Source organism: Melanerpes formicivorus, unplaced genomic scaffold (genome assembly GCF_026170545.1).
Source record: "Melanerpes formicivorus ecotype bairdi unplaced genomic scaffold, bMelFor1.0.p_v2 SCAF_66, whole genome shotgun sequence".
Lineage (NCBI taxonomy): Eukaryota > Metazoa > Chordata > Aves > Piciformes > Picidae > Melanerpes > Melanerpes formicivorus.
Genome location: NW_027142418.1, coordinates 1,152,858 through 1,172,617, shown reverse-complemented (window position 1 = coordinate 1,172,617; position 19,760 = coordinate 1,152,858). Strand labels below are relative to the sequence as shown.

Here is a 19,760-nt window from a genome sequence, read left to right as displayed (position 1 = left end):
AAGGCAGCAGTGGAGTCCCCTGTCCTGGGCAGTTTTAAGTCTGGGCTGGGCTGGCCCAGCTCATTCCAGCCAGAAAGATTGGACCACATGATCCTTGGGACCCCTTCCAACCATTCCATGAATCCCAGGATTCAGATTGCCTCAGGAGCACCTAGGGCTCTGACAGAAGCCATTCATGGCTAAAAAACTTATCTCTGGTTCTAATAGCAAGGCTGAGAGATGCAAAAACCTTCAGAGACAATTTAAAGTTTTCTGAAGCCTCCAGTTCAAGAAATTCAGCAGCACTGAGAGCAACTCTCAAGGGTCCCAGCACCAAAGGGGCAAATCAGCCCCAAACCTGTGTGTGCCTCGAGACTGAACCAGCACTCAGCTGCTGGTCACTGCTCTCACCTAAAGGGCTTCACAAATGTGTTAGAGGCAACTGCACCCTCAGCAAGTTTGCTGATGACACCAAGCTGTGTGGTGCAGCAGACAGGCTGGGGGGAAGGGAGGCCATCCAGAGGGACCTGGACAGGCTGGAGAGGTGGGCACAAGCCAACCTCATGAGGTTCAACAAGACCAAGGGCAGGGTCCTGCAGCTGGGTCGAGGCAATCCCAGGCACAAATCCAGGCTGGGCAGGGACTGGCTGGAAAGCAGCCCTGAGGAGAGAGACTTGGGGGTGCTGGTGGACAAAAAGCTCAACAGGAGCTCTCAGTGTGCACTTGCAGCCCAGAAAGCCAATCAGATCCTGGGCTGCATCAGGAGAAGTGTGGCCAGCAGTGCAAGGGAGGCGATTCTCCCCCTCTGCTCAGCTCTGGTGAGACCACACCTGGAGTACTGCCTCCAGTTCAGGAAGCCCTATCACAAGAGGGATCTGGAGGTGCTGGAAGGTGTCCAGAGCAGGGCCATGAGGATGATCAGAGGGCTGGAGCACCTCTCCTATGAGGACAGACTGAAGGAGTTGGGGCTGTTCAGTCTGCAGAAGAGAAGGCTCCCAGGTGACCTCATTGTGGCCTTCCAGTATCTGAAGGGGGCCTACAGGAAGGCTGGGGAAGGACTTCTCAGGAAGTGATAAGACTAGGGGGAATGGAATGAAGCTGGAGGTGGGGAGATTCAGGCTGGATGTGAGGAGGAGGTTCTTCCCCATGAGAGCGGTGAAGCCCTGGAATGTGTTGTCCAGGGAGGTGGTTGAGGCCCCATCCCTGGAGGTGTTTAAGCCCAGGCTGGATGAGGCTCTGGGCAGCCTGATCTAGTGTGGGGTGTCCCTGCCCATGGCAGGGGGGTTGGAATTAGATGATCCTTGTGGTCCCTTCCAACCCTGATTGATACTGTGATACTACAGAGGGCAGTGTCACACCTGGAGGGGCCAGCCCAGATCAAGTCCTTGACAAGCATCTAAAGGGCTGCAGCTGGAGCAGCTCTGCTGTGAGCACAGGCTGAGGGAGCTGGGGGTGTTCAGCCTGCAGAGGAGAAGGCTCCAGGGGCACCTCAGAGCTGCCTGCTAGGACCTGAAGGGATCCTGCAGGAAGGCTGCAGAACTTTTTCTGAGGATGTCTGGAGCCAGGCTAGGGGGAATGGTTCGAAGCTGAGGCAGAGCAGGGTTAGAGTGGAGCTGAGGAAGTTTTTCAGTGTGAGGCTGGTGAGACTGGCACAGGCTGCCCAGGGAGGCTGTGGCTGCCTCCTCCCCAAGGGTGTTCAAGGTCAGGCTGGATGAGGCCTTGAGCAGCTGAGTCTAGCTGAGAGGTGTCCCTGCACGTGGCAGGGAGGTTGGAGATGATCTCTGAGGTCCTTTCCAACCTGAGCCATCCTGTGAACTCCTTATACTTACCAGAATCATTTGTGCTGGAAAAGCTCTTCAAGAACTCAAGTCCACCCATTGTCTACCTTTGCCAAGGCTGGTGCTAAGCCATGTGCCTCAGCACCTCTTCTCTGCCTCCATGAAACACCTCTGGTGATAGGGATTCAACCACCCCTGTATTTAATTCACTTAGATGCATCTACTTAAACATAGTGAAGCTTTCAAGGCATCTTCTGACACTTCTTGGGTCTTCCACCAAAGCTCTTTTAAGAAGAGGCTAGAATCATTTGGAGTGAGCACTGGGGGAACTGCTTAACACCAACTGCAGTGAGCACCATGTTTATGACCCACACCAGGGTCCTGTGTCTAGTTCTGGAGCCCCCACCACAAGGCCACTGAAGTGTTAAGAGCATGGACATGGGTCCAGAGGAGGCCACAAAAAGCTGGAGAACCTCTCCTATGAGAATAGGCTGAGAGAGGAGGTTGGTGCCTGAAGACGACTCTGGGAACACCTTAGAGCAGCCTCCCAGGGGGCTGCTGGAGAGGGACTTATGACCAAGGCATGGAGTGACAGGGCAAAGGGTAATGGCTTCAAACTAGAACAGGCTGAGTTGAGACTGGACATTAGGAAGCAATTCCTCCCCATGAGAGTGGTGAGGCACTGGAACAGGCTGTCCAGAGAAGCTGTGGAGGCTCCATGGCTGGAAGTGCTCAAAGCCAGGCTGGATGAGGCCTTGAGCAACCTGGGCTAGTGCAAGGTGTCCCTGCCCATTGCAGAGGGCTTGGAACCCTTCCAACCCAAGCCAGCCTGTGATGCCCTGAGGCACTTTTACTTTAGAGCCCCTTTCTCCTGGAGAAAGCAAAGAGCCACCCACTGCTGGAGCTGCACAGAATGCTCTGCTTTATTAACCAACCCCCAGGTGTACAATTCAGCCCACAGGATGTTCCACACAGGCACACTCAACACACTCCTGACTCTGTCCTGCTGTCCCAAGTGTCACCAGTGGCTTGTGCAGCCACAAGAGGGTAATGCCACAAGATGCTCAGCAGCTCAAGGCTGCATCCCACGGCACAGGGTGTGCAGCTGGAGCCTTGCCACAGCTCCTGCTGTAGTGCACTGTCCTTACACAACAAAGCAGGCCACTGACATTCCCTTCCCAGAGACACAAGCCACCCATTTGGATTTAGTTGTCAGGAGGTGTTAGGTATCAGATAACAGGTTGGACTCTGTGATCTCTGATGTCTTTTCCAACCTGGTTGTTCCTATGGTTCTGTGATAAGGGAGTGAAAACTTCCCTCCTGCAAATAACCCAGGACTGAGAGCTGGCTTCATCAGGGCTGCCTCTGCCCAGTGAGGAAACAGCAGCTTTCAGGAGAGCTGCAGGCTGAGCCTCCTGGGGAAGGAAAAGCTTTAGTTTTTCCCCTTGAAAAGCACAAAGCCAAGGGCAGAGGTGTTTTAGCTCCTTGCTGAAGTACTCAGCACCTTGGCTGAAGGCTGGAAGTGCATCCTAACCATGGGGAACTCAACCTTACTCTTTGAGGAGTTGCCTTCCAGGTGTAGCCTCTTGCTTCTCTCCACCCACCACCGCCACAGCAGCCACAGTGCCCCCTCAAGTGGCACATTTCACCACCCTGAATCCCAGCCCTAGGCTGGAGTTTGGTACCAAGCTTGCAGACAGCCCAGTTTGATCACCCCTCAGCGTGCTCAGGCAGAGCTCATCACTTCTCTTCAGGCCCCAAAGCTGCAGAGGTTAGGCTGGAGCCCCAACGGTGCCGGTGTCATAATAAAGCCCTAAGAAAGGCAGCAGGTTGTATAGTTACCTCCTTGTGAGCAAAATCCCTGCCCTAAAACTATGCAACCTACTACCTCTTCCTAGGAGCCCAATGCTTCCTTTTCTGCAGTTCTTCTCACTTAGCAGCTGCTCTGTGGAGTCAAGTTGAGCTCACAGCTGCTTTTGGTCTTCTCAGGCCTGGGCAGGTACTGCAAGGCTGCAGCTATCACTGCTGGGTTAAGTGGTGGTTAACCAGCTCCAGTGTTCTGGGCTGAGATACTCACAGAATGGCTCCATGTGCACTCTGACCTACCCTGCTACACTTTTCAGTCCCAAGAAGCATTCTCACTTTGTTCCTGCCAGCTGGTCAGGCTAGTGCAGCAGCAGTTACAGACTGGGCACACCTAGGATGGCAGGAGGAAAAACCAGAATGCAGTTAAGCTTCCAGTGGCTTCTTAGGAAAGCAGGAACCACCTCAGGAGGAAAGGAAAATTACAGTTCTGAGTCTTGGATGCTCAAAGGTCACAGGTTTATGTCCCCCCACAAAAGGTGAGGGGGTCACTTGTGGCCACTCAACACCTCAGGTCTGTATTAATTGTCATGTGCTAGAAGAGTTGGGAGAAAAACAAAGAGGCTCATTAATCAAGGATCATCTCCAGTTCCCCTCCAGCTTCCACTAAGCAGCTGGAGCAAAGAAACCAGGGTCTCAAAACCAGTCTTAAGTCACAATGGACAAGCTTGAGCTGCTTGTATTTTCACACTCAACCCCCAAGGGCCTGAGAAGGATTTCCACTCTGTGGAGCATTTCACTGTACCTGGGAACACAGAGATTCTCCACCTCCAGCCACCACTCTGCCACTCACCTTGGAAGAGAAGTCCACAGAGATCACCTGGGGGTTGCACCACTCCCTCACAGTGAGTGCTAGCCCTGCACACTCTGTCCCTGCTGGCTTTGCTCTCACCCTTCACAAGGCTGCCCTCGTGCCAGGTGTGTTGGGACCGAGAGCAGCCCGGGACGGCTGCAGGGGCTCGCAGCTTGGTTTACTCCTCAGGGAAGGCAATAGATTGTATAGTTATCTCCTGAACAGGGTAAAATAACTACCCTACAACTATACAATCTACTACCTCACTCTGACAGAGAAGCACACACTTCAGCCAAGAGCTCAAGGAGCTAACCACAGCTTCGTTCTGAAGGAGATTTGGTACTTCGGTTAGCAATGGAACATCAGCAATCCGCCTTTGATCACCACACAGGAATCAATCTTCTCCTCACTTGTTAGAGAAGAATCTGTGTGGGATCACACTCTGGGTTTCCCAAGGATCAGAACCACCTAATCACACCATTACTCACAGGTGCCACTGAAATATTTCCTCCTGTGGTGAGCATCAGCCATACAGAAGTTGAGCAGAGTCTGGCATTGTGAGCTCCAAATGAAGTTTCCACTGCAGAGCTGCTGCTGCTTTAGGAAAGACAGTAGATTGTATAGTTATCTCCCAGTTGTGGGTATGACCCTAAAACTATACAACCTACTACCTCATCCCACAGCACAGCCATCTTCAGAGCTGATGGAGAAAGGGTCCACAAGTTGAGGCTGGCTGCAGAGTGTAAACCAACACCGAGCACGCAAAACCCACTCCCCTTACCCTGCCCCCACCACCCCTCCAGCCATGCAGCAAAGTCAGCTGGCAGCTCAAATGCCCCAATTTCACCATCTTTACCCACTGCCTGGGTCTTTGTTTCACCTTCAGCTGGTTAGCAAGTGGTTGTAGTTGCAGCAACTACAAGCATTAAGCTTCTCTGGAGAGACCTAGGCGTGGACCTCTCATCTGCAAGAAGAGAAAGTCTGTCAGAAACATGCAGGTGCAGAACCAGGGAGGTGCCACTGACTGACATGGCTCAGTGGAAGGCCCTGATATTTGTGAGTCTGAGGGGATAAATACTCCACACAGTGGCTTTTTTTTTTTCAGCCATCCTAACAGGGAATCAGCTCCCAGAAAATCAGTGTCCTGTCTGAAGGAATATTCTGTGCTGCCTCCATTATGATCTTGAAGGTCTCTTCCAACCTGGTTTGTTCTATTCTCTTCTATTAGCCTCAAACTGCAGAGGGATTCTTTTACTGCAAGAAAAAATCAGTAAGGTCACAGCCCATGCTCTGAGATTTGTTAAACTGCCCTTTGAAAAGGCCACTTTAAAAAATAGACAGGTAACAGTTAAACTGCCTGAAGAGAGGCCACTTGAAATGGACAGTCAATAAACTGCCTTCCAAAAGGCCACCTGAAATGGACAGCCAATAAATTGCCTTAGAAAAGGTCACTTAAAAGGGGCATTTCATAGCTGAACTGCCTCAAAACAGGCCACTTGAAATGGACATTTAATAAACTGCCTTAAAGAGGCCACTTAAAATGGGCATTCAATAAACTGCCTTTAAAGAGGCCACTTAAAATGGGCCTTGAAGAGTTAAACTGCCTTAAGAAAGGTCACTTGAAATGGACACTTCATAGTTAAACTGCCTCAAAACAGGCCACTTGAAATGGGCCTTGAAGAGTTAAACTGCCTTAGAAAAGGCCACTTGAAATGGACATTTAACAAGCTGCCTTAACAAAAGTCTCTTAAAATACATATTTAATGATCTGCCTTTAAGAAGGCCACTGGAAATGGACATTTAAGAGTTAAATGTCTTAAAATAGGCCACTTGAAATGGACAGTCAATAAACTGCCTTAAAGAGGCCACTGAAAATGGGCATTCAATAAACTGCCTTTAAAAAGGCCACTCAAAATGGACCTTGAAGAGTTAAACTGCCTCAAAACAAGCCACTTGAAATGGACATTTCATAGTTAAACTGCCTCAAAACAGGCCACTCAAAATAGACCTTGAAGAGCTGAACTGCCTTAGAAAAGGCCACTTGAAATGGACAGCCAATAAATTGCCTTAAGAAAGGTCACTTTAAAGGGGGCATTTCATAGTTAAACTGCCTCAAAACAGGCCACTCAAGATGGACCTTTGAAACTGCCTTAAAAAAGGCCACTTGAAACAGACACTTAAGAGTTAACATGCCTCAAAACAGGCCACTTGAAATGGACATTTCACAGTTAAACTGCCTCAAAACAGGCCACTCATAATGGACCTTGAAGAGTTAAACTGTCTTAAAAAAGGCCACTTCAAATGGACATTTAATAAACTGACTTAACAAAAGTCACTCAAAATATATATTTAATGAGCTGCCTTTAAGAAGGCCACTGGAAATGGTCATTTAAGAGTTAAATGTCCTTTAAAAGGCCACGTGACATGGACCTTTAAGAGTTAAATGTCCTTTAAAAGGCCACTTGAAATGGACCTTTAAGAGTTAAACTGTCTTTAAAAAGGCCACTTGAAATGGGCATTCAATAAACTGCCTTAAAAAAGGTCACTTGAAATGGACATTTAATAAACTGCCTTAAAGAGGCCACTTTAAAATGGGCATTCAATAAACTGCCTTTAAAAAGGCCACTTGAAATGGACAGCCAATAAATTGCCTTAAGAAAGGTCACTTGAAATGGGCATTTCATAGTTAAACTGCCTCAAAACAGGCCACTCAAAATGGGCCTTGAAGAGTTAAACTGCCTTAAGAAAGGTCACTTGAAATGGACATTTCACAGTTAAACTGCCTCAAAACAGGCCACTCAAAATGGACCTTTTAAACTGCCTTACAAAAGGCCACTTGAAATAGACACTTAAGAGTTAAACTGCCTAAAACCAGGCCACTTGAAATGGGTATTTAACAAGCTGCCTTAACCAAAGTCTCTTAAAATACATATTTAATGAGCTGCCTTTAAGAAGGCCACTGGAAATGGACATTTAAGAGTTAAATGTATTTTAAAAGGCCACTTGACATGGACCTTTAAGAGTTAAACTGTCTTAAAAAAGGCCACTTGAAATGGACAGTCAATAAACTGCCTTAAAGAGGCCACTGAAAATGGGCATTCAATAAACTGCCTTTAAAAAGGCCACTCAAAATGGGCCTTGAAGAGTTAAACTGCCTTAAGAAAGGTCACTTGAAATGGACATTTCATAGTTAAACTGCCTCAAAACAGGCCACTCAAAATGGACCTTGAAGAGTTAAACTGTCTTAAAACAGGCCACTTGAAATGGGTATTTAACAAACTGCCTCAACAAAAGTCTCTTAAAATACATATTTAATGAGGTGCCTTTAAGAAGGCCACTGGAAATGGACCTTTAGTAGTCAAAATGCCCTTGAAAAGGCCATTTGAAGCGGACAGTCAATAAACTGCCTTAAAGAGGCCACTGAGAATGGACATTCAATAAAGTGCCTTAAAACAGGCCACTCAAAATGGGCCTTGAAGAGTTAAACTGCCTTCAAAAAGGCCACCTGAAATGGCCATTTCATAGTTAAAGTGCCTCAAAGAGGCCACTTGAAGCCCAAGGTTCTCAGACCAGGAACAAGCAGGTTGCTCTAACTGTCCCTGCCATCACCTTAAAGCCCATTTCAATATCAGCACAGCTCAACAGCAGCCTGAAGTTAAAAAGCCTTAGGAGAGTGGAATCAAAATACTTGCCAGTCAGCTGTGCCCCCTGCAGTCCCCTTCTCAGCAAGGACCCCCTGAGAACAAAGTGGAGAGGGAAAGTTTTGTCAGTGTAACTTGAGAGGCAGATCAGGATGCTTACAGAAAGGCAGGTCTGAAGCCATCAAACACAGCTCTTGCTGCCACTACAGCCCGACTCTGAGCTGCCATTTCTTAGCCCACACTTCAAACAAAGCCTTGCCACAGCAAGGGTGTTCCTGTCCTTGCCAAAAGCACCCCCTGGGACCTGCTGCACTGAGGTACAGAGGGCTGATGTGATTCCTCCAGCACAGGACAAACTCCCAGGTGTCCAGCAGATCCAGGGAGGTTCTCCCTCCCCTCTACTCTGCCCTAGTCAGGCCCCACCTGGAATACTGCACCCCAGTACTGGGCTCCCCAGGTCAGGAGGGACAGGGATCTGCTGGAGAGAGTCCAAGAGAGGGTCCCTTACAAGTATACTGAAGGGACTGCAGCACTGCCTGGGGAGGAGAAGCTGAGAGCCCTGGGGCTGTTTAGTCTGAACAGGAGAAGGCTGAGAGGGATCTGATCAATGTCTATCAATAGCTGAGGGCTGGGGGTCAGGAAGGAAGGGACAGGGACAGCCTCTGCTCACTGTGCCCTGGGATAGGACAAGGGGCAAGGGATGGAAAGTCCAGCACAGGAGGTTCCACCTCAACCTGAGGAGGAACTTCTTGACAGTGAGGGTCCCAGAGCCCTGGAGCAGGCTGCCCAGAGAGGTTGTGGAGTCTCCTTCTGTGGAGCCTTTGCAGCCCTGTCTGGATGTGTTCCTGTGTGACCTGTGCTGGATTCTATGCTCCTGCTCTGGCAGCCAGACCTCCAGCAACTGAGCAGAGGTCAGGGACAAGCTCTGGTTCTGAAGGACAGGCAGCTTCCTGAGGCCTGCCTAGGGAGGCCAGCTGCAGGGGCAGTTCAGTCCATTCAGTTGGTGAAATGCTGATGCCATGAAGTTCATCAAGTCCCTGATGCTCAGTTTCAGGAGGAACCTCAAGGTGAAGCTGACAATCCTGTGACACACTGAGAATGTCCTAAGCTTTGTGAGAAGCTGGAGAGCTGCCACCAGGCAAAAGCTTCTCACAACATGCAAAAGGTGCAAAGTCTGTAAGGCAACACAAAAACAATCACAGAATCCTTTGGGTTGGAAAAGACCTTCAGGCTGATCCAGCCCAACCATTCTCTGAGTCTGCCAAGGCTGGGGCTGAACCATGGCCCTCAGCACCACAGCTCTGCCTCTTGGAAACACCTCCAGGGATGGGGATTCAACCACCTCCCTGGGCAGCCTGGGCCAGGCTTTGAGAACCCTTCCAGGGAAGAAGTTGCTTCTCAAGTCCAACTTAAATTTCCTCTGGTGCAACTTGAGGCCATTCCTCTTGTCCTGTCACTTGTCACCAGAGAGAAGAGACCAAGCCCCATCTCATTCCAACCTCCTGCCAGGTAGTTGTAGAGAGCTCTGCCCTCAGCCTCCTTTTCTCCAGAGAAAGTTCTGGACTTCCTTTCAAATGAAGCCTGAGGAGCACAGGGAGTGTAGCAAACCCAGAAACTGATCTGTGGCATCTCAGCCCCTGCAGGCCAAAGTTAGCTGAGATGTCTCAGGCAGCTCTTACTCTTTTTTTTCCAGACTTCCCAATCAAGTTCTGTCACTGGAAATTCTGCATCAGTTTCTACTGCCACCACTGGAGACGCTCCTGGTCAGCACTTGCAGCTCCTCAGGGCACAGCAGTGTCTCTCCTTTCACTCTCCTGAAACACAACCACAGTACCACAGTACCTTAGAGGCTGGAAGGGACCTCCAGAGATCACCCAGTCCAACCCCCCTACCAGAGCAGCATCACACAGGGCAGGGCACACAGGAATGCAGCCAGGTGGGTTTGGAAAGTCTCCAGAGGAGACTCCACAACCTCTCTGGGCAGCCTGCTCCAGGCCTCCAGCACCCTCACACCAAAGAAGTTTCTCCTCATGTTGAGCTGAAACCTTCTCTGTTCCAGTTTGTCTCCATTGTTCCTTGGCTTATTGCTATGCACCACCCAAAAGAGCTTGGCCCCCTCCACTTGCCCCCCAGTCCTCAGCTACTGATAGACATTGATCAGATCCCTCTCAGCCTTCTCCTCTCCAGACTAAACAGCCCCAGGGCTCTCAGCCTCTCCTCCCCAGGCAGTGCTGCAGTCCCTTCAGCATCCTTGTAGCACTCCCTTGGACTCTCTCCAGCAGGTCTCTGTCTCTCTTGACCTGGGGAGCCCAGAACTGGACACAGGATTACAGATGTGGTCTGAGCAAGGCAGAGCAGAGGGACAGGAGAACCTCCCCAGCCCTGCTGGCCACACTTTTCTTGCTGCACCCCAGGAGCCCATTGGCTCTCTTGGCCACCAGGGCACATTGCTGTCCCATGCTGTCCACCAGCACTCCAAGGTCTATCTCCATGGAGCTGCTCTCCAACAGGGCAGCCTCTAACCTGTCCTGGTGCCTGCTGTTATTCCTCCCCAGCTGCAGGACCCTGCCCTTGTCCTTACTGACCTTCCTGAGGTTTGCCTGCACCCAAATCTCAGCCTGGCCAGGTCTCACTGGACAGCAGCACAGCCTGAGGAGTCTTTCACCTAATGCAGCTCTGCCTATAGGTTTGTCCATCTAGTACAGGCCTCATACAGGGCTCAGGGTTAACAAATGACCTTGCAAGGACATTATTAGTTACTTCCAATTGTTGTAGTCTGGCTGGAGACCAGCAAGTGCAGAAAGCAGATTAGGAAAAGCTTGTGCTGTAACAAAAACACCTTATTGATTCTGTTACTCTATGACCTCCCTGAACAACCTGTTGCAGTGTCTCACTATCCTCACTGTAAATCCTAATCTCTAGTCTCAATCTCCCTTCTTCCAGCTCAAAGCCCTTGCCCCTCATCCTGTCAGTCCCAGCCTTTGTCACAAGTCCCTCCCTGGCTCTCCTAGAGCCCCTTCAGGTACTGGAAGGCTGCTCTAAGGCCTCCCTAGAGCCTTCTCTTCTCCAGGCTGAACAGCCCCAACCCTCTCACTCTGTGCCCATAGGGTAGCTGTTTCAGCCCCCTGATCATCATCTCTTCTAAGCTAACTTGTGTGTTACTGCTAATAGCTTTTGAAGTTGCATCATCCTTTTCCAGAAGGAGCTGTGCCAAGTTCTCCTCTGCCAGCATGCAGGAAGGGCTTCTGACACAGACAGAAGCAGAGCAGCTCACTGGCCAGCATGCCTGATAAATGACACTGCTGGCACAGCTTCCACTCCTTTGCTATGTTCTCATCTTCAGGCAAATCCCTCTGCTGATGACATCATGCCTTGCTGATATCATGCACAGGAGTTTGAGGGTTCTCTACCTGCAAATCCTCTCCTTCAGCACTAAACACTTTGACCATGACCAGACTTTCAGAGAAACACAGCTGCTTTGCTCTCCTTGCTGCAGCCTGAGCTCCAGAGGCTATTTTCCAGCCGCTGTGGGGTGTTTCTGTAAAAGGCCCAAAGCAGCAGGAGGCAGAAAGCCAGGCTGCAGCCATGCAACTTGTTCAAAGCAAGGATGAAGGCGCTGCAGCTGGCCGGCACAGGCAGGGGCTGCAGCGCACAGCCTCCACCACGCGGTGGCGCTGCAGAGCCGACAGAGCCAGCGCCGCGCCTCGGCTCAGCCACAGCGAGTCAGGCTGGAAGGGACCTGGACAACCAACTCCTTCCAACCCCCTGCCATGGGCAGGGACACCTCCCACCAGCACAGCCTGCTCAAGGCTTCATCCAACACGGCCTTTAATCTCCAGGGAGGCGGCAGCCACGACCTCCCTGGGCAACCTGTGCCAGTGTCTCCCCACCCTTCTTCCTCATCTCCAGTCTCAATCTCCCCTCTCCAGCTCAAAGCCATTGTCCCTCATCCTGCCACTCTCAACCCTTGCCCAAAGTCCTTCCCCAGCTCTCCTGGAGCCTCTTCAGGTACTGCAAGGCTGCTCTAAGGTCTCCCTGAAGCCTTCTCCTCTCCAGGCTGAACAGCCCCAACTCTCCCAGCCTCTCCCCACAGGGGAGGTTCTGCAGCCCTCTGTGGTCTCCTCTGGACCCTCTGCAGCAGCTCCAGGTCCTTCTTGTGCTGGGGACACCAGCAGCAGATGCAGTGCTGCAGGTGGAGTCTCACCAGAGCAGCTCTAGCCCATGAATTCAGCAGCACCCCCAGCTTGGAGCCACACTTCCCAACTCGGAGCCACACTTCCCAACTCCCACAGGCTTTCAGTGAATGAATTCCTGCCATCTTCTCCAGCCATGCTGCAGCTCCTACACATCCAGCACCCTGACTCAAGTGGGGTTCTGATGGGGACTGGCCAGGGGGAAACAGCTTCATTATCCTTCATATTGCTTCCCCTCACCTCACTCAGCTACCCCTGCACTGTCTGCCAGCACACACTATGGGCAGACCTCAACTCCTCTTTGGAGGGGCTCAGAAAAATGGAGAGGTTTTAGTGTGGTTCAAAACATTGCCTGGCACAGGTTGCCCAGGGAGGTGGTGGAAGCCTCATCCCTGGAGGTTTTTAGCCAGGCTGGATGTGGCTGTGAGCAACCTGCTGCAGTGTGAGGTGTCCTTGCCCATGGCAGGGGGGGTTGGAGCTGGCTGAGCCTTGAGGCCCCTTCCAACCCTGACAGTTCTGGGATTCCTCTTCCCCATTCAGAGTGCTGGGTTGTAACTTCCTGTGCAGGAACAGAGCCTTGCAATTCATTTGGGCCCAAGAGAAGTGCCAGTGGTAGAATCTAAATGGGCTCTAGCCCAATCAAATGGGCCCTTGCTGGGTCCTCTTGAGCTGCCTCCAAATTTAAAACCACAGCATGGGAATAATGTCTCAAGAATTCAGGTGCTGAGCAGCAGTGGAACATCAGCACTCCTGAGCTACTGTCCAGGCTCTGAAGGAAAGGGAACAACAATAGCTCAGGGCAGTCAGGATTTCTATTCCTTGCTCTACTAAAGGCAGACAATGTGGATTTGCACAAACAACACACAAGCTCTGTTTCCTCTCAGTGGGATCCTGAAACACAAATGTTTTATCCTCCCAGATTCATCCACAGAAGAAATCACCTGAACCTGAAGCTGAGTTTGTAGAGGCAGCAGTTTCTACTGAATCAAACTGATACCTTCCACAACCAACACTGGCACAGCCTGCCCAGGGAGGCTGTGGATGCCTCCTCCCTGGAGGTGTTCCAGGCCAGGCTGGATTAGGCCTTGAGCAACCTGTGCTGGTGGGAGGTGTCCCTGCCTGTGGCAGGGGGTTGGAACTCGGTGATCTTGAAGGTTCCTTCCAACCCCAACCCATTCTATGATCCCCTATGCAGCATGGAGATAAACAGAGGCACTAACTTGAGGCAGACAATGTTGTGGCACACCCTCCTCTCAAAAGATCAGTTGGCAATTGTACTTTGCAAGCAGCCTGCTCTCTGAAAAGCCTGCTTCACTCAGCTGCTGCAAGTCAGCCTCAGAAATTCAGTGGACAGTTGAGCAAGGCTGAAAAATCAAAGCTCTCAGTTAAAACCTTCTGTAGTGAAGGCTAAACAGATTCAAAGGTTTGGGTTGTTTCTTAACTTTGTGCCAAGCACTGCAAACAGGCACCAAGAAAGCAGAAGTGACCACAGCAGAATGCAACACCTGCCAGCTAAGGCCAGGCACCTTCCTAAATCCCCTGGCTACACCCCAAACACTTAACACCTCTATTTGGAGCAAAGTCCCCTCCCCAGCAGCAGCACACTGGAGAGAGTCCAAGCCACACCATGATACTTCACTGCAAGGGTGGTGAGACACTGGCACAGGCTTCCCAGGGAGGTTGTGGATTCCTCCTCCCTGGAGGTGTTCAAGGCCAGGCAGGATGAGGCCTTGAGCAACCTGGGCTGGTGGGAGGTGTCCCTGCCCATGACAGGGGGCTGGAACTGGATGATCTTTTAAGGTCCTTTCCAAGCTGAGCCATTCTGTGATTCTCTGCATGCCAGTCTGAACTGGCAGGTGTGACAAGAACAGGACTAAAGCAGCCCCAGCACACAACACTCTGCAAGTTTATTGCTGTGCTTTAACTCTCAGCATGAATCACACAATCAACAAGGCTGGAAAAGACCTCAGAGATCATCAAGTCCAACCTATCACCCAACACCTCCTGACAACTAAACCATGGCTCCAAGTGCCACATCCAAGCCTATTTTGAACACCTCCAGGGATGGTGACTCCACCACCTCCCTGGACAGCACATCCCAAGGGCCAATCTCTCTTGCTGGGAAGAACTTTCTCCTCACCTCCAGCCTCAACCTCCCCTGGCACAGCTTGAGACTGTGTCCTCTTGTTCTGGTGCTGGGAGAAGAGACCAACCCCCACCTGGCTACAACCTCCCTTCAGGGAGTTGGAGAGAGCAAGAAGGTCTCCCCTGAGCCTCCTGCTGGAACACAACCAGACAGAATTTCTTTCAGGAGGTGGTTTCTAAGTCACTACTGCTCCCTCCTGCGCTGAATGAAGCACCTCTCACACAGGGAAAGTGTTGAGATCAGAATTAGTGATTTCCAATAGGAATAAAGACTCCTAGGGGGGATGGAGCAAAACTAGAAATGGGTAGATTGAGATTGGCTGTGAGGAAGAAGTTGTTCCCCATGAGGGTGGTGAGAGACTGGCACAGGTTGCCCAGGGAGGTGGTGGAAGCCTCATGCCTGGAGGTGTTTGCAGCCAGGCTGGATGTGGCTGTGAGCAACCTGCTGTAGTGTGAGGTGTCCCTTCAGGGAGGTTGGAATTACATTATCCTCGAGGTCCCTTCCCACCCTGACAATTCTATGATGCTATGAAAGATCCCAAAGTACACCAAATCTTCCCACCTTCCAGTGCACAAATGCCACTTTACAGCATCAGTACTAAACCCCCTGGGTGTGAGTGGTGCACATGATGCTGCTGAGCCACAAACCTCAGGGAAAGCAGGGAAGGGAAAGAACTACACTAAAATATTAGCAGCTTTTCCCCAAAGCCTTCTCAAACGTGCATCTGCCAAGAGACTGAATAGCACACTTGAGTTCCAGTATCACACACTTGAGTTCCAGTATCTGAAGGGGGCCTACAGGAAGGCTGGGGAGGGACTTCTCAGGATCTCAGGTAGTGATAGGACTAGGGGGAATGGAATGAAGCTGGAGGTGGGGAGATTCAGGCTGGATGTGAGGAGGAGGGTCTTCACCATGAGAGTGGTGAAGCCCTGGAATGGGTTGTCCAGGGAGGTGGTCGAGGCCCCATCCCTGGGGGTGTTTAAGCCCAGGCTGGATGAGGCTCTGGCCAGCCTGATCTAGTGTGGGGTGTCCCTGCCCATGGCAGGGGGGTTGGAACTAGCTGATCCTTGTGGTCCCTTCCAACCCTGAATGATACTATGATAAGCTTCAAACAAGTGCAAAGGCCTCAGCAAACTCCTCAAAGCAGCATTTTGGTTAACTGATCCTCCTCAAAGGCCACCAAACCAGCATTTGGGTTACTTGGAAGGAGCAACTTCCCTTCTAACTATACAAAATGTGCATCTCCTCAGCAGATTTGTCACTTGGGCCATGCTACTCCTAAGCAGGGTCATTTTTTCCTGCATGCTAATGCAACAAATGCAGCAAGCAATGAAGCTGGTGCACCAGAATGTTGTATTCAGCATCACTAAGGTTGGAAGAGACCTCAAAGATCATGGAGTCCAACCTGTCACCACAGACCTCATAAGCAGAGTAGGGAGGACACTACTGCCCACTGCAGGCTTGAACTCACAACCTTCCCATTAAGGGTCTGATGCACTACCAAATATTTTCCAGGATGCAATGCTATGGGCATTAATTGGCAGCACAGCCACACATTCTTTTGTCCTTGAGGAGAATCCAGGGAGCTTCTCCCTCTTTTGCAAATGAGCTGATGGTTTCCACTGCTAAAAACCAGGGGAAAACACAGAAAACAATGGTCAAAAGGAAAGTGCAATAAGGGCAGAGCTTATTAGCAGCAGCAGACAAACAAAGCAAGTGATGTGATGCTGTAGCCAAGCTTCCTTTTGCCAAGCCTGCAGCAAAATGACCTCCTGGCAGGACATGAGGTCACGCCCTATAAATGCCTCAATGGCCTTTAGCTTTGAAATGTCACCGAGGTGGCACGGCAAATGCCAACAGCACACCTTGGTGCAGGGCTCAGTGAAAGAAACACTTACAGCTGACTGCTTTAGATGCCAAAGATCACAGTGCACCTACTTAGTTAAGTCCCCTCTTCCCAAAACTAGCTATTATGAGGCAAAAAAATCCCCACCACTGTATGATGTTACATATTCTGGTGTGTTGGCCACACTGGAAAGACTGCAAGGCTGGAAAGACTGAACAGCCACTGTGAAGAACTACTTGGCCAAGTTCAGGCTGTTTTAACACCTGGATGTTGCTGTGAGCAGAACACAGCAGAACAGACAGCAGGAGCCATGCCAGTTTTGGTGCAGCCCCCTGGCAGCTAGGGATGCTTACTTGCTGGGAAAAGTAGGCAAAGGATATCCTCTTCCTTAAATATGGCTTAATTAAGGCAAAGAAATAGGATTGCTTTAGAAGGGGGAGATTCCTTTTTCTCCAGCCTTCTGCCATGGCTTTCTCTGGCCCATTGTTATGGTTAGGCATTGTTCTGTAGGACTTTTGACAGGTTTTTACTGTAATCAGGTTTGGGTTTTTCCTTGCCAGTTAAGTCTTGCATGCCAGTCAGCGAGCTGTCTGCACACAGCAGTACAGCTGAAGAGGAGCACAGACAATGCAGAGCAGGCAAATCTCCAAATAAGGATTACCAGAACCTTCAGCATCTGGCTGAGTTTTTCACTCCTACAAAAAGAGAAGTCATAAAACAACCATCATCTGTCCTTCCCTAGGACGGCCTGTGCTGTGCCAGAATGAAAGCACCAGCAGCACGCTGCTGTTACTCCACAGCGTCCTAACAGCAATACTGAAACACAACAAGTGCTCAGTTTCCATCGGCACAGCACAAACTGCGGGAAGTTTAGCTTCGTGCAATCCCAGCCCTCACCCAGTACTGCACTGACAGCACGCTTCCCTGACCGAGGAGGCAGGCTTCGAGCGACATTTTCATCAGCTCCTGCCCCCTCGTGTTTCGAATTTAACCCTTCCTGCGCCGTACTGCGTTCTGCCGGCTCAGACCATCTCTAACGTCCTCTTCCCCTTCCCGCAGCTGCCTGCGGCCCTGCCCGCCGCCTCTACCTGCTCTGCCCCGCCACAAGTTCCTCCGGCCACAGCTGCCCGCCGCGGATCAGCGCTCCCCGGTGCCCCTGGTGTGGACAAGGCCGGTGGGACCCGGGTATGGCGCCCCGGTGGTCCCCATGAGCCCGGTTCCGGGGGCCAGGGAAAGGGGGGGGGGCACCCCCTACGGCCAAGGTCTCCCCTGCCCACACACTTGATAGCGGAAGTGACGTAACCAGGCGCTGACGGCATCTGCGGCCTATCCTCAGCGGGCGCCGCGGCCAACCCGCCACTCCGGAGCGCCCGGGGGCGGCACTTCCGGGCCTTCAAGTTAGTCTGGAACAGAGACGGGGGGTGGGGGGTGCTAAAGCGGTAAAAAGGCCTCAACGGCAGAAATAGCCACAATAAGGGCACCGCAGCGGCGGACGGGCGGCGGGGAGGCCCGCCCAGCCGCGGTGACTGCACGCTAGCCTCTCACCGTGACATGCGGCCGTAGCCACTGCCTTCGCCCGCGGCCTGGGCCGCTCCCCCTCGCCATGGACAACCCCCTTCCCGCGGGGTGGCGACGCCAACCACAGGGGCCGAACACAGGTCTCCGCGCCCGCCCGCAGCTAGAAAAGGGCAGGGCCGGCCCGCCCGCCGCCCCGCCCGCGCCTCGACTCCTGCTCCCAGGCCCCGCAAACCGCTTTCTGCGGGCTAGCCTCAGCTCGCCGCCCTCCCCGCAGCCGACAGCGGAGACCGCGCCCGCTGCCGCGGCCCCATTACCTGCCGCAGGGTGACCCGGAGCCGCGCCGGGACCCGGATGGAGTCACGGCCGCTCCTGCCGCCGCTCGCCGCGGGGCACCACGGGAAGGCGCGACGCGCCCCACGCATCTCGCCCTATTGGCCGACGCGCGCCAAGCCCCGCCTACTGGAGCGGCCCAGCGGAGGGGGCTACCCGTCTATCATCCAGGAGGGATCGCTCCCATTGGGCTTGGGGCCGTGCGGCACCTCCTCCACGGGGACCTCTCCCGCCTCACTGGATGGCGGGGAGAAAGTCTCCGCCCCCTCCGCCATTTATTTCAGGCGCCGGCAGGGGCTGAGCTCCTGAAATGGTGCCCCCGGCGGCAGGCTGCCCCTGCGCCGCTCCCGCGCTCGGCAGCCCGGGGCCGCCTCCCTGTCTCGGGGCCTAAAAGGCCTGTGGCTTGCTTTGCCCTCTCCCCGTGGTGATCTTGCCTTTAGTTTAGACACCTCACAAGATTTCTTCTCTTAGCTGAGAGATGTTTTACCACCGGAGGGTGCCGTCCGGCCCATGCAGCCTTTGTAATGGGTGCGCTGGACCCCTTACACAAACCAACAGCAGTTTGGGGCAGGCTTCAAAGATGTAAAGGGCTGGGGCCCGTGGCTAGGACAAGAATTTAGGTGGTTCTAATCGATGGGCAACTGAATAGGAGCCAGCAGTGTGCCCAGGTGGCCAAGAAAGCCAAAGGCATCCTGGCTGGGATCAGCAATGCTGTGTCCAGCAGGAGCAGGGCAGGGATTGTCCCCTGGCACTCAGCTCTGGGGAGGCCACACCTCGAGTGCTGTGTCCAGTTTGGGGCAGCTCAGTCCAAGAGAGATGTGGAGGTGCTGGAGCCAGGGCAGAGGAGGGCAAGGAAGCTGGGAAGGGTCTGGAGAATAAACCTGGTGAGGAGTGACTGAAGGAGCTGGGGATGGTTGGTGTGAAACAGAGCAGGCTGAGGGGAGACCTCCTGGCTCTCTACAGCTCCCTGAAAGAGGTTGTGGAGAGGCTGCTGCTGGTCTCTGCTCACAGGTCATTAGTGACAGAACAAGAGGGAATGGCCTCAAGCTGCAGCAGGGCAGGGTGAGACTGGACAGTAGGAAAAAAATTTTCCCAGCAAGAGTGGTGAGGGATTGGAATGTGCTGCCCAGGGAGGTGGTGGAGTCCCCAAGCCTGGCTGTGTTTCAAGGTGGTTTGGATGTGGTGCTTGGGGCTCTGTTTTAGGGGTGACCCTTGCAGAGTAGGGTCAAGGGTTGGACTTGGTGCTCCTGAGGCTCTCTTCCAACCTGAATGCTTCTGTGATTCTGTGAAAAGAGCAGAGTGAGGCAGTGTGCATAGGGTCTTGGAGAGCCCATCCTGTGGTGATCTACCCAGGAACAGAGAAAGTTGTGGCTACAAGGAGACTCATGCATACTTTTCCTGTTGTGTGGCAGGTTGGCTAAAAGCCACCCCCTTGGTCCTATCAATATGACAGGTTAATATGATCTTTCCCTGTGTGGATCTACCCTGCAGCTGGGACACCTCACAAGGTTGCCCCCCCTGAGGCCGAGAGGTTGCTCCTGAGGCACTCTTTTACCAGTGGCAGACACTTGAATGAGTTTAATTTCTGCTCTTCCTGAACTGCAGCTGCACTGTGTGGTAAATGACTTTCCCCTTGAGCAAGGGGCTTTCCTATCCCAAGGCAGAGAGACCAC

General features: G+C 52.2%; 1 long non-coding RNA gene across 2 annotated transcripts; it reads right to left on the bottom strand.

Moving 5' to 3' along the window:
• Window positions 1-5,205: 5,205 nt before the first annotated feature.
• On the bottom strand, window positions 5,206-18,146 carry LOC137453430 (uncharacterized). 2 transcript variants are annotated; one of them, XR_010990372.1, is made up of 4 exons: window positions 18,072-18,146; window positions 9,734-9,868; window positions 8,106-8,149; window positions 5,206-5,377 (listed from the first exon to the last, which is right to left on the bottom strand). It is a non-coding gene; the product is annotated as an uncharacterized lncRNA (long non-coding RNA). The 2 variants fall into 2 exon arrangements; XR_010990371.1 differs by lacking the exon at window positions 5,206-5,377 and having other exon boundaries at window positions 7,379-8,149.
• Window positions 18,147-19,760: the final 1,614 nt, after the last annotated feature.